The sequence below is a fragment of the Pygoscelis adeliae genome, unplaced genomic scaffold (assembly GCF_000699105.1).
Source record: "Pygoscelis adeliae isolate BGI_AS28 unplaced genomic scaffold, ASM69910v1 Scaffold216, whole genome shotgun sequence".
In the NCBI taxonomy this organism is placed as follows: domain Eukaryota; kingdom Metazoa; phylum Chordata; class Aves; order Sphenisciformes; family Spheniscidae; genus Pygoscelis; species Pygoscelis adeliae.
Genome location: NW_008825073.1, coordinates 4,651,333 through 4,656,738, shown reverse-complemented (window position 1 = coordinate 4,656,738; position 5,406 = coordinate 4,651,333). Strand labels below are relative to the sequence as shown.

The window sequence follows — 5,406 nt, the reverse complement described above, 5'->3', positions numbered from 1 at the left end:
GCTGCCAGCAAGGCCGGCAGCAGCCTTCCAGGCCCAGAGGCAGCTGCACCGGGAAGGGGCCCTAAAGCCCCAGAAATGCGTGTGCAAGCCAGCCCAGCCCTGTCCCGTCCCTAAACGGCTGCAGGAGGTGCAAGGCTAGGGTTTCACATACCCTCCTGGCAGCTCGAGAGCTGCTCCAGCCTCCAGGTCTGCTATGGAAAGAGAAGAGTTGAGCAGACTCTTCCCCCTGCAGCGCTAACCTCGGGGGTGCCCTGGGGTGCAGGGGGCTGCCCCCTCACCAGCTCACCGCCCCAGCCATGCCACCGTGTCGGAGGACACTGCTGGGTCCATGCAGCCGGCCAGTCGACTGATGCCACGGTGCCAACTGGGATTTCTCTGTCCCCCACACCTACACTGGGCATGCAAGACTGACCGCGGGTCAGCCTGCAGACAGCCCACACTGCCCCGGGTCCCTTCTCCCCACCGACCCCGGTGGGCACCAGGAGATAACTACCATGGGCAGGCACCCTTAGCCTGCCCACCCAGCAGCTGCCACCGTCACCTACTCCCCGTTACCCAAAAAACCCCTTCTGGCAGGAAAAAGCTCTGCTCAGTCTGCTCCGTGCACGGTGGTGGCTGTTGCCACAGGGTAGGAAACATGCGGAGATCCTCAGAGCTGGGGACATCCACCACGACCTTCCCGCTCTGCCCTGCCAGCCTCCAAAGCACCCTGAGACCCAAACCTGAGTTTCACAAGCAACACCCTCCCTGTGCATTATCTGCATCCTCCTCTTTGCTCCTCAGGGTTTACTGTCTCAGGGTCCTGCAAACACAAACAGCTCGGAAAAACATGGGTGTTTCCTAGAACACAGCCTGTCCCAGGACTGCAGGAGCTGAGTTTTCGAAGCACTGAATGGCAAACCCCCCTCGTGTCCCAGCAATCAGTTTCAGGTTCCCTCTGCCTGCAGCACAGCAACTCTTGGGGTCAGGGAAACACCACCGAAGGGACGCGGAGCCCGCATCCTCCCCTCTGCCTCCGCAGGGGACAAACAGGGATCCCAGCACGTTACACCCACCGAACCGAGGGCTGACCACTGCAGGCTGCAGGAGAAGCAGCGGTGGGATCCACACCAGCGTGCACTGGGCGATGGCGTGCCGAGGTTCATGGCCATGCTGCTCCTCCAGCATAGCCATGAAGACTACCACCGCCCCTGCTTCATGTGCAGAGCCAGGTGTGGGCGCACAGTTTGCCTCCGCAGCTCCCTCCAGCCCTTGGCTCCGGTTTTGCTGACGGCCTCAACCCGCTGGAGCCGCTGGGAGCCGCAAGCAGAGACCGCTCTTAAGGCTCAGCCGGACGCGCAACAAGGGCGGGCTTTGGGGCCGCAGCGGGCGCGGGGGGAGCCGCAGCAGAGCAGCACGGTCCCAACCCAACTCCTGCGGGCGCAGCCGCACCGGCCCATCTGCCGGCGTATGCTCACGCCAAGCGGGGCGCAGAGCTGGAGGGGCACACGGCAAACCCAGTTGCCGGCCGACACAAAGGTCCTCTTCATGGCCGTGGTGCTTGGAGGGGATGTCGGCTCTCCGAAGTGCTATGTCCTCCTGGCAAGCCTTCGAGCACCCGAGTGCGGCTGGAGGGGAGGGGGATGTTAACGCCTGCCAGCACCACACGCCCAGCCCTGGAATTGCCTGGCTAAATAAACAGATTTTATATATGAAAACACGCAGCTCTCCCTGCACTGGGGAGGGAAATGCCAGCCTCCCCACCGCAACCTCGGATCGAGTCCTTCCATCAAGGAGGAGCAAGCAGGTATAGCCAAGCGCTGGTGGGTCTCCAAGCAAGGTATGAGGAAACGACCTAATGGTGCTGATTCAGGCTGAATTGGCTATAGTAATCATTTTGTGTTGTTGCAAAACCCCACAAATTTTTGCTGTCGAAGGGACAGCCTGGTGTACTGCTCTGGTCTGCTCCCGCCGGCTGGGGCCAAGGCACAGCAGAGGAACCCGGGGCTTCACCTCCGTCCTCCCCACACACACACGGCAAGCAGGGGATGGCCGGGGTGACTGCAGAGGACGGACCACTCGCCGCATGCCCTGGGGAACCCAGACATCCCAGCCTGCGCTTCTTGCTTCAGCAAACACACTGCAATGTGAAAATCACCAGGTTCAAATACGCCTCTGGAAATAGGAATGAAAACCCCTGGGTCTGGCTGGGATGGAATTCACCTCCTCATGGCCAGGGTCAGCGCCCCACAAAGACAATGTTAAATCAACCCTTATAAAGAGCAGCAGCTACGGTCACAAAGCGCAGGTCCAGCAGCGCCAGCCGGGTTAAGGGGGTAAGAAGGGACGCACCCACATGCATCCTCATGTGCCACAGCACCGCTCCCAGACCTAAGCACTGGGTTGGGACTGTCTAGGGTGCTTTCCTGGGGCGAAGGGAGAACAACAGGCAAACACTGAAGTACTGCATAGAAAAAGACACTTTAACACAAGTGATGCTTAAGTGAAAACCTAATTTCCCATTAAAACAGGTTTCTGATGGAAAAATTATAACCAACCCTAATTAGCATCATAATTAAGAGTCACAGCTACATCGCAGGTAACCTCATCAAGGCCAGAAAGCACTTCTTGGTTCCAAGACCACTGCTTGCTTACTCGCTCGCAAGCCCTTTTGCACCAATGCTGCCGAGACGTCCACGCAGACAAGCTGTGCAAGCTCCCAACGTCCCCGTCCCGCGCCAGGGAGCACGTGCAGCCTCGCTCCCCGCACAGCTCAGGGGGACCAGGGCACTAAATAAAGCCTTTGTCTTCAGGTCTATCCACCCCCTTCCAAAAAAAAAGAGAGCGTTGGTGGAAGAGAAGGGTTATGTGCACAGTCTCTGCGGTAGCCCCAAGCAGCTGGTTATAGGTCAGGAAAAAAGTGCCATGTAATTCTCCACCTGATGCTCTGCCAGAGTCGTTTGTGGGCCCCGCTGGGAGCAGGAGAGGAGGAAAGCACTTATTGCGTTTTAACAGGGTGTAAATCTCTTCCGTTAGGTAGCAAAACATCTGCGACCGACTGAGAAATCGGTTGTGAAGGGTCTGGAGAAGGACTTGCCAGGGGACGGTGCCACCCTCCCGCCAGCGAGGCTGATGCCAGCGCCAGCTCCTCCTCACACGTGAGATGCTGCACAGAGGGATGCAGGGACACGGAGCCAGCGCCCCCTGCCGAGACCGCAGCTGCGGGGTGGGCTGAGCTTGGGCTACGCCATCGCTGCCTGGGTGCTGGGCTGGAGGCGGCTCAGAGAAAATTCAAAGTTATCAGGGACCGGAGAGGCGGATTCATGTGCAAATCTTCTGCCTGGGAGAGCGTGTGGAGCCGAGGAGGTGCAGGGCAGCAGGGAGGGACTGGAGCTCAGGGTGCGCTGTGGGACAGCCGGGAGGAAACCCCACTGCAATTAAAGGTAGACTTTGCATAAGCATCAGGAATCTGCTGGCAGCGGGGAAGTTTACATTGGTGCAATTCCTGGCCCAGAGTTGCAAATAACCCCACAGCCGGGACAGGAATCAGCCCTGCTTCCATGGGGGGAGCAGTCGCTGCTGCCGTGCACCCACCGGTGTTGCATCCACGTGGGGACTGGAGCCTGGCCTGGAGCGGGATCACCCTCAGCTCACAGCACTTCATCCGACGTCAGCCGGAGCAGGAGCTCACTGACATCTCTGCACAGCAGCACCCACGGCTCCCGGGGGAGCAAGCACGGCAGCACCCGCGCTGCCCCAGCAAGGGGCCATCGGCTGCAGAGCTGACACGTCGGCCTCGGGTCCCAGCAGGACCCCAAGGAGGTGGTCTCAGCTCTCTGCTCCAGGAGGACACCGGCACACGGACCTAATGGTCTCCAGCAACACCCCAAGTTACAGGATTTGGAGATTTCCAATATAAGCTAAATAAGCCCCTGACTATCCAGACGAGGACTTGCCCACTTGTTGAGTGAAGGATGGAGGAAAGGGTCTCTCTGCCCCCCAAATTAGCTGTGTTAACACCCACTCCGCGCTGCCAGGCGGGATCAAAGAGCACAGTCATTACACAGCAGCAGCAGAAAAATCATCATTCCTAGGGCAAAGAAACTTCAAATGGCAAGTAAAACCAATTCTCCCCGGAAAGGCAAGCTTTTAAAGGTACCGCACGCAACCTGGGCAGCCCTCCCCAGCACAGCCAGCCTGGTCAAGAGGCATTCAAAACACAGATCATTAGAAATTAGAGAGATGGAAAAGCGCCGTGCATCGCAATTCATTAACGCCAAACCTGCTTGCACCCTGCACGTCTCACGGTCCAAGTGCGGCGGTGCTTTTTGGAGCCACCACCGCCCGCTGGTCCCCACACCCAGCCCCCGCCATCGCACACCCCAGCACCCACGGTCGCACAGGCACGCCCCGGGCGATCGCCCAGCGTCCCAGCTTGCAGCTGAAGCTACAACATGCAGTCTTTCACGCCAGGTCCGAGCCGCAGTGGTGCCTGCAAGCCTCTTCCCGGTGCCCTGGCAGCAAGAAAGCACCGTTGGTACAGGAGCAGTAGAGAGTGCAACAGGGATCCCAGGGGAAAAGCTGGGGAGAAGGTCTTGACGAAGAAGTGGTTATTTAAAAAAATATGCCAAGGAAGTAGCTGCCTGCATTATCTGCTGCAGACCCTTCCCAGCCGCTCCTGTGTGCTGGGATTTTTTTTCAAGTCTTCGTCAAGCTGAAGGCTTCTTCTGCTTTTCAAGTCTCTTACTGAAAGTTTAATCCAAAAGGAGCCAAGTTTTAATCTCTTCCAGTGTTACGGACGAAGCCCTCGTAGGTGACCATCACCGAAGAGCAGGGTCCATCAGGGTCCATGCACCTGCAGCTCCAGAGGATTCCCTGGGGTCCCCGTGCCCCGCTGCTGCGGACCTGCCGGGGGGAGCAGGGGCTGGAAGGGAAGGAAGAAGATGGGGGCAGAGGCACGGCCACGGCGTGCACCACAAAACCAAAGGGACTGCTTTAGTATTAGCCCTCCACCACAGCTGCAAAGGGGGCACCTTTTGGGGGGGACAGGCAGAGTCGCACTGCCCCAGCAACGTCAAGGGGTGCAGAGCAGGATCAGGCAGGCGATGCAAGGGTGCCAGCTGGATGTCACCTCCTTGCTACGGTCGCCCGGGCTGCACGTCACCTCTGCCCATCACCTCGGTTTTCAGGAGCACCAAGGAGTTAAATATGTTTTATTTTCTACTAAAGGGTCACGTCAGTGTTAAAGAGATGCTCTTGGAAATAGTTTCTCCTGGGGAAGAGCATCCTCGGATGCGGGCAGCCCAACTCCCCAGGCAGACACAACCTGGTGCCCGGCTGCCCGCGGCAGGGAGAGCCCTTGGCCGTGCAAGAGCTGCGGGCAGCTGCCCGCCGGGTGCAGGCAGGGGCCGGCTCCCCCAACACGCC

At 58.9% G+C, this 5,406-nt stretch overlaps 1 protein-coding gene across 1 annotated transcript in view; it reads right to left on the bottom strand.

Moving 5' to 3' along the window:
• The window catches only part of EFNB1 (ephrin-B1), a 20,069-nt gene that overhangs the window by 7,738 nt on the left and 6,925 nt on the right, over positions 1-5,406 (bottom strand). The window lies entirely within an intron of this gene.